We start from the raw sequence: 10,671 nt of genomic DNA, 5'->3' as shown, positions 1-10,671 counted from the left end.
AAGTGCCTTTTAAACATTTAACACTGACAGGGTTTTTCACAAAATGGGTGAAGAGTTGGAAAAGTGAACAATCTAGGAGCTGATTTGGAAAAAAATTGGAATTTTTGTTTGAAAAATAGCTGATTTGGAAAAACTTCTCCAATTCAGCTCACTTTATGTTGTCCTAGATTGTTCACTTCTCCTGCCTTCTCCAAACCCTTCACCCTTTTTGTGAATAACCCTGTCAATAAAAATAATAGACTTGGTTTTAGTTTTAAAAAAAACAGGGCAATTTTTTTGCTCTAACATTTTTTAATTAAAAAACAAACAAACAAAAAAGTTTTAATTGTTAATTTGTTAATTGTTGAACAATTGACCTGAAACAGTTTGGTAGAGACAAGAATAAAATCTATAAAGGAAATAAATAATAAATAAATTCTATTTCTGTGGGGAATAAATAATGAAAAGCGTGTTTGCTGGTTACAGGACCCATTTTATACATCTGTTTAGAATTTTAAATATTAATGAATTTGAAATTTTCAGAGCAACTTTAATTTAAAAATTTAAAAATTAAATCATTTTGGTTTTTTTTCTCTCCTTTTCTAGGGCCCATGATTTATGGACCAAATGCAAGCGGCTTGCCGGGAGAGGCTCATGAGACAGGAAGTGACTGCCTTTACAAGGACAAAGCAAGTTGAATGAGTATTGTTGGAGCTCCACGCACGGGAGTTTTCGTCGAAGGAGCTGACAATCGATGAACATGAGAAGATGGATAATCCTTGCGATTAGTGTTATTTATTTATCCGCGGAGAAGCAATACGCAATACGATAACCGGACTGAACCCGGATAATTTATTCCATAGTACTTTATATATTTGTATTTATTACCATGGCTATCCTTCCTAATATATATATATATATATTGCCAAGACCAGTAATTTCTGAAAACAAACGTAATTTGAAATGTTAACTTATTTTATTAAAATTTTTGATACAAAATATTATTTTTTCATTCGTTTTTATATATTAGAGAATATTTTGTCATAGATCAGCAAGTGCCGGGACTAAAAAAAAAGAATATATACAGTATACTGATATATAAAAGAGTAATATCTGTAATGAAAGTAAAACCTGTTGCCCATAGCAACCAGATCCTGAAAAAAGAAAAAATTATACGGGAATCTGGTTGCTATGGGCAAAGGGTTTTACTTTGATATCAGATAACAGATATTACTCTTTTATCTTTTTATCTTTTGGAGCCAAAAGCGGTTTTTAGTTTTAGTGTAGAGAAAAATAAGAAGCTTTTTTATCGCTGACCGATATCTTGTTGAAAAGATTTTCCCTTACTTCCTGTACAGCTGTGTCAGCCAAACAGGAAGTGAGGGAAAATCTGTAACGGGGTTACAAAAAAAAAAACTGTCAGGCATTCTAGCCTCCCGTCTCCGAGGATGTTTAAATCATTGTGTCCTTCTTTGAGATTTCCCCCTCACTTCCTGTCCTGGTATTTACGTTGTCACTGGGTCAGGAAATTAAGGAAATCTTTCCAACGGGGCCACAGAAAATACTAAACAGCTGAGCGGACATTGTAGCCTTTGCCCACTATATTGAAAGCTTAAAAACGTTGGGCTGCAGATACACTTTTAAATTGCATCAGACAGGTTTATGATTGGCTGGTTGGACGACGGGCCACATCGCCCAATCAGGTCTCATCTTATGGTGATTTTGTGCCAGTAATCCGAATGGCCATTGGCTGCTACGCCCTTCCTTATCAGTCAGCCATGGAAAACTGTGTCTCAGATGTTAAACGCATATTCATGACTGCTATTGCAAGGTTGTCTCCCTGTCCTTGGTTGTCCCTCTACCTAACGACGCTTTGCAGCAGCTAGAAAACATAAAAAGAAAGGTGGAGGTAGAATGGATGTGACTCAACCACTTCGGTTTGAAATGTAGATATAGATAACGGGTTATGCTATGAATGGATGTGACTCAGCAACTTCTAAACCTTTGAAAAGTAAATAAAGATAAGGGGTTATGATTTCAGTCTGCCTTCACTGGGCGCATGCTTGCTCCGGGTCACTAACACTGAAAGTACTGAAGTCCTGGCACTGGCAGCCGGCAGATGAATTCCAATCCTATCCGTGCTGCTGCAGAAGGCGGTTGGAAAATGTCATCCTCTTTAGTTCTCTCAGCACAGGTTCCCTTTAAAGTAACAGAATCCTCCATATAGTTATTGTTTTACACAAGGCGGGTCAGTCATAGAGTTTGCACCTGCTATGAAGGCTAATTAGGAAGCTGCAAGGGGTACCACTGCTCAGTGGGGGCGCCTATAATTATGACTGGCTCCATGCCGTGGTTGTGTCATATCAGCTCCCTGGATTCCCATTTCTAATTGGCATAGCAGGGAAGGGGGGTGATGGTTACATATGAGTGGGCGGCGGGCTGTGTGACTTTCCAGATGCCGAAGACCGTGGGGGACATTTCTGGGAATTATTTTAAATTAGAGCGTCCAATGTGGAGAGTTCATTGGTTGGTGGTCTGCAGCAAGGCACATACTGTAACTGCAGATCATGGGCCCCATAGCACAATTTGCTTGCCTCCCTACTGTCATTATCTCATTATTATTAGGGATGTCCTGAAACAGATACTGGCAGGGGCGTCCCGAGGCTGGGTGACACCCGGAGCGGTGTCCGAGTGCCACCCCGCCGAGACGTCACCGCGCATGCGCGGCAGTATTCTGATGCCTGCCGGCGGCCATCTTGGTGAGAGAGGAGGAGATAGCCACCTGGCGGGATAAGTTATGTCGCCGGGTCCCCTCCTCTCTCCTGATACTGTCGGGCGTTCGGTCCATGACCGGGCGCCCGACTTTTCAGAGGGGGGAGACACCAAAATGACTGTGAGTCATTTTGGTGTCACCCCTCCAATGGTGTCACCCGGGTGCGGGCCGCACCTCCCGCACCCCCCTTGTGAAGCCACTGGATACTGCTATTGGTATCGGGACCGATACTGGGTATTGTCTGGAGTACTTGACAGGAGTAAGGCTGATACCGGCCCTTTAAATTTTTTAAACGGATCGGCCGCCGAGGCCCCCCACTTGTGGGAACCTCGGCAGCCTGTTTAAGGACCTGGCAGTAGCTGTCCTTGGCAGTGTCTGTCTGGCCCCATGTCTCCTTCTCCTCTTTCCTGGTGCAGATACAGTCAAGCACAGCCCCGTACCTAACAAACAGCCCCAGAGAAGGAAGAAGACCGGCACCCCATCGTTCAGCCCGGCGTCCGCCAGCAGAGCTCCACATGCAGCCCTGGTGACATCTGTACGCCGCCCTGGTAAGACGCAAACGCAGCCCTGGAGACATCTGTGCGCTAGAAAATGTGCGATTCATTTGGTTCAGAATCAAAATTGGGACAAATTTTCCGCAATTCGGACATTCAGACACATCCGAATTTCCGAATCCCAATGCATCCGAATGTGTTCGAATCCGAATTTCCGTTTCCAAATTTCGGATCCCGCCCTAATTTCATTCAAAAACAAAACTGAATCGGACATGTGACTTTTCTGGCCAATCAGATGGGATATTCGGTTTAATGCATCCGAATGGGTCTGAACACTCATTTTCGTTACAGCAACATGGGAGCCATATACAGTATATACATATAATACTAAAGCTGAGGCTCCCAGACCCGCATGGCATTCGGGATCAGAATTTCCAAATTGCATTCGCGAGCTCCTGAATGCCATTCGGGTCTGGCAGCCTCAGCTATAGTAATGTATGTATATGGCTGCCAGACCCGAATGGCATTCAGGAGCTCCCGAATACAATTTGGAAATTCGGATCCCGAGTGCCATGCGGGTCTGGCAGCCTCAGCTTTAGTATTAATATCTGTATATGGTTTTCTGTGTTATTCGCAACCAATATTTGTAAACTCATCCGAAACTAATGAAAATTCAAATTTCGTCCCAATCCAAAACCCAAACCGAATGGAATTTCAGATCCGAATCCCGAAATAACGAAATATCCGAACCGAATTTTTCCGCAGCTTACATGTCTATTGTGTGTAGCCTGGTGAGAAAGCACCCTAAAATCATTAGTCTCTATTGTTTTAGAAAATATGTCACATGTCCCTTTAACAAAAAGTATTGGTGATTGGTATTGGCGAGTACCTGAGGGAAAGTCCGTGTACTTGGTCTTGAAAAAATGGGATCGGGACATCCCTAATTATTGTTATTTTATAATCATAATAATAATATAGTCATTGATCTTAAAGGAGAACTATGAGGGGGGTGCTTTTCACTCACCTCATAGTTCTAGCCGACCTGTGACAATGAGACTGTCACAGGTCGGCTCAGTAGATCGGGAGGTGAGCGAACACATACCGGCGCTCGCTCACCTCTCGATCCTGTCATGGCTCTCTGCCGTGACAGGGGAGGGGCTGGATTCCCCCCTCTCCGCTCCGCCAGCGCTGACTGGCAGAACGGACGGGGGAGGGGGCGGGTACAGCTGGCTCTGCCTCTAGATAGGCAGAGCCAGCTGTCACTCACGCAGCTGGGCGGATCCATACATAATTGTCGGGATCCGCTTCAGCTTCGACTTCTCAGTATACAGCGAGCTGTAGCTCTCTATATACTGAGCTTTGGGTGACGGGAGGACGCTAGTTTGTGTCCTCCCGTTACCCTAAGGAGAACTATGGGGAAAAACCCTGACCCCATAGTTCTCCTTTAAGGTAAATCAAGGACAGACAGCCGGATAGTCACCATTAGCTAGGGACCAGACAGAGGTGGTCAGAGAAGAGAAGAGGCGGAGAATCAGTGCACGGAATTCACTTGTAACATTAATTTCCAACTATCCGCTATGTCCTGTGTAGAATCCCCCAGTCCCCAGTCTTCTTCAGCATCTCAGAGCCTGGGTGAAATATAAAGCCATTCAACCCCTTCCACCCACACAGTACACAAGTTGTAGCAATCATAATGACATCACAATATTTTATGACATTGCTGTCAATACGTGTGTACGTAAGTACTTTATAATCCTTATAAAACCTTTTTTTAAACCGTGGGGTTTTTACTGAACTACAAACCATTGTCAGCATTTAGCTGAGCACACGCTATGGGGCTTTTATGAGGCAGCCTGCACTGAAATGGCCACACATGGTTAGAATTTGGTTAGAATGTTTCATACGAAGCTCTGAAAAATCATTTGTCACAGCAGTAGATGATGTCATCATTGAGCCAACTCGTTTAGTTCAAAAGCCCTTTACATTTTTCGTCCAGACCCGCTACTTTAACCTTCCTGAACACAGAAGTGCCATTGGCTTACCCAATGTGGGCTAGGACATTCTCTGTAGTGGCGTCACAAGGGGAGCGCAGCCCGCACTGGGTGATACCATCAGAGGGGGTGACACCAAAATGACTGACAGTCATTATAGTGTCATCCCCTAAGTTCCGGCACTCAGTCATTGACTGAGAGCCTGACAACAACAGGAGAGGGTGGGCCCTGTGGCATTGGCATACCTGATCCTGCTGGGTCAATATTCCCTTCTCTTATCAATGCATATGCGTGATGACATCACACAGTGGACATCATAGCACATGCATGGCGGCCACACATCGGATGACACCAAACCTAGTGCCCCCGCTGCTTCCCCGCCCTGTAATTGACCTTATGCGGCCACACAGCTACATTAGATCAATGTCACTGACCGCATACTGTATGGCCATGTGGAAATATAAGGTCAATGTTGTCATCCTGCCCTTTTGCTTACCTGCAGCTGCAGACAGGGCTCTCCCTGGTCGCAGCTGATTTGGTGGCAGCGGAAGAAGCTTCCTTCCATGTCCAACGAAGCTCCCTCCATGTTTCGAGAAGTGGGTTCAGTCCAAACCTGAGCTCATCCCTAAATAACAATTAAAAAAAAATTCCTACCTGGGCCTTCGATTTATCTCCTCAATATATTTGATAACGATTGCTGATTTGCCCCCATTACCTAGAAATTCAAACGAATGTTCCGGAAGCGAATATTTTTGGAACAAAATTCTACTGCGGTCTGGCCAGCCTTATGCATACAGGGTTAATTTCAGTGCTGGCCGGGATGACCAGAAGCTCTAAGTGCGCTAAATCTACAGTATTAAGACGGCCAGACAGATTCTCCTTCCTGTGCAACCTGCAAATTGGAGATCTGCGATTGGTGACAACAACTCTGAAGCCGTCTCCTGTACATCTGACATGGCTGGAGATGTCACACGGGGTACAGAGCCATTGTCAACGGCAACCTCTGCAATCTTTAACAGCACAGGGAGGGTTATGTCTTATCTTCACATGCGTACAAGTTTTCTATGTATAATTGCCTTCAAAGCCCCCCAAATGGGGCCCCTCTTACCCCTAGGCCCTATAGCAACCATGTGGGCTGCTATGCCTATTGTTACGCCACTGGTTGGCAGATAAATGATAATGAAGATTGGAATTTTGCCCTCGGTCAATATTTAGACACTTCTGGTTAGACAGGTTTAATAAATGGCTGTTTTACCCCCTTCTGGGGGGTCATTTCTGGAGTCCTCTATTCTGTTAATCAGTTCTCTTGCTTCCTGTGATCTTTACCCCATTCAGCTCCGTGACCTCTCCAGTCATTGAAGTCCGGTTTTATCTTGCATCTCTGTTTCATCATCTACACTGAACATTGGCCGGGAGGTCTGGCTGGTCTGTAGTAATGACAGTTCAGCCATTTGTGTTCATAACTCTTCTTCTCAGTGATAGTTTGTATTAATAGAAAACTGACAAAACACGTTTGTATAAAAAATGATCCTTTATAACAAAATGGAAAATCATTTCGACAGATATCTCCCGTTCCTATTGGGCCGTCATCTGTCTTTTTCACCTAGAATGTTGCAATGGTCAATGCGTTTATAGAATATTCGTAAACACTGCCAGCCTGGAGAGCATGGTGCAGGTGCGATATACACCGAGTGGCCAGATTATTATGACCACCTGACGTTTGTAGGCAAATTAGCTATAATTTTGCGCTGAAGTTGCTAGAGGGCCAGACCATTATAAATAGGGAAGCAGGTTATTTACCACGACAGTAGAAGTGATTTGTTTCTGAAGATACGGGGAAACAACGCGATTTAACAGCCTTTGAACGTGGGATGATTGTTGGCGCTCGGAGCCATGGAGCGAGTATCAGCAAAACAGCAGAATTCGTTAAATGTTCAAGAGGGGCTCATTGTTAGAGTGTTTAAAGACTGGACTGTCAGCCCAAAATCTGGGTCTGAACGTGCGAATTGTGGCCGTCAGCGACTAGTCAATGTTAGGGCAGAACGGAGAGTGGCAAGACTGGTACAAGACAACAGAAGGGCAACAGCGCAGTGTCAGATTCCTCACATCACCTTTCATCATCTCGTGGAGTCACGAGGCGGCCCAACGAAGTACTGATGGGGAGGTCATAATAATCTGGCCACTCAGTGTACAGTATACCAGACAACGCGGTCAGGAAAGTGGCGTGCTGGCGTGTGTGTAAAAGGCGATGATAAAAATCTCTGCAGTGATGTCATAACGATAAGCCTGTTGCAAAGGTTGAATGGCAAGGGGAATTCCATTGTTGCCTCGCATTGCATACAGTGACTCTTAAAGTGAAACTGCCAGAATTCTAGTTCTGTTCTGAGTACTGTGGACTCTGCAGTGCGATCTGAAGCAGTGTTATCAGCCCTACCCAGTGCACCTCTGAGCTTCAGAACACCTCGGCCTATAGAGATGAGGTGGGGAGGAGATGTTCTGTAATCCTTATGCAATTACTGTCCTAGGGTGACAATGCTGCTCCTCTATGGCTACAGTACAGTGAGAGAGTGGTGTCACCCTAAGAGCAGGGCCGCATTTACAATTAGGCAAAGTAGGCACGTGCCTACAAGTGCCCTCCATAGAGGGACGCCGTGCACGTAGCTACTCTCCCTTATTCCTGGTGTTGTGGCATGATACAACACCAGCAATGGCAAGGAGGGTGCAATCTGCACGAAAAGCACCCCCCTGCTCCAAGACCAGGAACCTCTGGCTTACACAAAATCAGGGGCAGGACCCCGGCGCTGCATAAGGCTGTCCTGTAAAATGCCTGTCTGATGTGCACAGGCGTTCAGGGCAGCCTTAAGCAACGCCGGGGTCCTTCTCTGCATATGTGAAAGCCGGTGGGTCCCAGAGGAGGTAAGTCTTTGTAATATCCCCTGCGCACACTGTACCAATGTACCCCAGAATCCAACGGGTGCTGGAACAACTGTGTGGATCTAGAATATCATATATGTGCGGATATCAATCTAGAAGATATGATGTCCGCACACCATTCTGCTTCGGAATGTCATCTTTATTCGTATTCCTTTAGCAGGACATGTGAATGCAAAAGTTTCAGAGCCTCACAGGACCTCTTCCACAGCAGGTAAGGGCGCCGGCTCAGGCTTAACAGATTTCCATTCTTTGCCTACAGGCGCCCGAAACGAAAATTCAGCCCTGCCTAGAACAGGAAGTGTGTACATTATTATTTATTGCAAGTATTTATACAGTGCCGACAATTTACACAGTGCTTTATATAATGCATATTCACATCAGTCCCTGCCCTCAAGGAGCTGACAATCTAAGATCCCTATTGCACATGCGTATGGTGCCAATTTAGACAGGAGACAATTATTCTTCCATAATGTCTTTGGAATCTAGGAGGAAACCCACGCAAGCACAGGGAGAACATGCAAACTCCTTGTACATAGTGTCCTGACCAGGATACATCATAGCATAGGCATGTTTAGTCTCAAACTGATTGTTATTCTCTAATACAATAGTCTAGACCTGGTTTACAGAAACACTGTATCTCCATTACAGTACCAATTCTGAAATATGAGTGGAGTTGAGCACTGGATTTGTTTGAAAGGGCAGTTTCAGGTCAAGTAAGGTCAGACTTAAGCTGGGTACACATGGCCATTAATATATGACAGATTCCCCCATCCACGCTAACAGCAAGGATGAACGAATCTCCCGCTGTGTACATTGTATTCTGATAGAGCTGATTGACTCTACAAGCATTATTCGCCAGCCAATGATTTTCCAGCATGTCCCTTCGACAAAAGTTGATCTAATGATGGGATAGGGCCACCCACAGAGCGTATTTGATCCATGTGTACCCTGCTGTACCAATGTGCGTTGCTGCTAGACTAGTTTACAGCTAATTCCGATAGCTATTAGCAGGCTCTGGAGTAATAGGACATCTTGCTTATGACTGTAATGGCAATGGGTCTGGTATCTGTTGAAGATGTTGTAACTGGAATGTTTTATTGGTGCTTATGATGGCCTGCTTTGTGTTGTTCCAGTCTGGTCTGTGGTCTCTCAAAGTGATCACCGCTTTCTGCAGCACAGACATCAGATTTACTTCTAAACTTTTCATCACAGGCTTGCAAATGTAGAAGAAATTAGTGTGGCACTGTGTTTAGTACAACGCCTTAATCCCCTCGCTCAGTTTGGGGTTCATCAGACCTCATTATTATCACAGGCACCTCGTCTCCTAAGCAGGACCATCAACATTTTAAAAATGGAATACCGGTTCACTCTAAAGGTTAAAGGAGAAGTATGGGGTCAGGGCTTATCCCCATAGTTCTCCTTAGGGTAACGGGAGGACACCAACTAGCGTCCTCCCGTCACCCTAGGCTCAGTATACCGCGAGCTACAGCTCGCAGTATACTGAGACGCCGCAGCTGAAGCGGATCCCGACATCGATGTCGAGATCCACCCAGCTGCGTAAGTGACAGCTGGCTTTGCCTATCTAGAGGCAGAGCCAGCTGTACCCTCCCCCGTCCGTTCCGCCAGTCAGCGCTGGCAGATCGGAGCGGGGAGGGGGGAATCCAGCCCCTCCCCTGTCACGGCAGAGAGCCGTGACAGGATCGAGAGGTGAGCGAACGCCGGTATGTGTTCGCTCACCTCCCGATCTACTGAGCCGACCTGTGACAGTCTCATTGTCACCGGTCGGCTAGAACTATGAGGTGAGTGAAAAGCACTCACCTCATAGTTCTCCTTCAAGAAAACTTTACTACAAAGTTTCCTCATCCTTTTGCCCCATCCTCCTAAGTAGGTCTAGCACACCCTCCAGCTCCAGTTGTATTGCTTGCAACCCTCAACAGGTTTTTTGATGCTACGTCCTGCCTGCATAGTTTGGTCCCATAGACTTTTGGCGGATTGGATACTATCCAGCTAAGAGCCCATTCACCCCAGGGCGGTTACCGCGCCGATCTCGACGGAGGTTTTGGTAGTTTTTACTTGCGTTTCAGCGCTGAAACGCAATTAAAAAACGCCCAAAACCACGCTGATCAGCACAGTTCCATTGAAAGTTGTATGGAAACCGCACTGACCAGCGCGGCAAAAATAGTGCAGGGAGCAGTTCGGGCGGGGGTGGCACGGATCGCACGAACCGGCGCAGTCGCATGAACAGTTCCCATAGCAATGTATGGGATTGTTCATGTCGGCGGATCCGCGCGGCCGAACCGCCCCGGTGTGAACAGGGTCTATCAGCTCCATCGATGCCTATGGGACCAAACTGCGCAGGCGTGGACACGAGATCAAGAAGTCACTTGAGGGTTGTCAATAATGTTGTGTGCCTTGCAGTAAGATCTAGTTAAGTATAGAGATTTGGGTATGGAGGGTGGGCTAGACCCTTTACCCTATACCTTTCCCCCCACCCCATACT

General features: G+C 45.9%; 1 protein-coding gene and 1 long non-coding RNA gene across 2 annotated transcripts in view; both read left to right on the top strand.

The window, feature by feature from the left end:
• Positions 1 to 920, top strand: part of PHLDA2 (pleckstrin homology like domain family A member 2) — a 2,809-nt gene extending 1,889 nt beyond the window's left edge. The window contains exon 2 of the mRNA XM_018555163.1: positions 586 to 920. The gene's annotated coding sequence lies outside the window, so the exon portion shown is untranslated. The remainder of the gene's footprint in view (positions 1 to 585) is intronic.
• Positions 921 to 1,170: 250 nt separating this feature from the next.
• Positions 1,171 to 10,671, top strand: part of LOC108785971 — a 12,206-nt gene continuing 2,705 nt past the window's right edge. Inside the window, exon 1 of the long non-coding RNA XR_001941164.1 lies at positions 1,171 to 1,181. This is a non-coding gene — a long non-coding RNA (uncharacterized LOC108785971). The remainder of the gene's footprint in view (positions 1,182 to 10,671) is intronic.

The sequence above is a fragment of the Nanorana parkeri genome, unplaced genomic scaffold, assembly GCF_000935625.1.
Source record: "Nanorana parkeri isolate BGI_ZX_2015 unplaced genomic scaffold, ASM93562v1 scaffold10, whole genome shotgun sequence".
NCBI lineage: Eukaryota > Metazoa > Chordata > Amphibia > Anura > Dicroglossidae > Nanorana > Nanorana parkeri.
The sequence above is the reverse complement of the archived record's forward strand: the minus strand, read 5'-3'. Positions and strand labels throughout refer to the sequence as shown.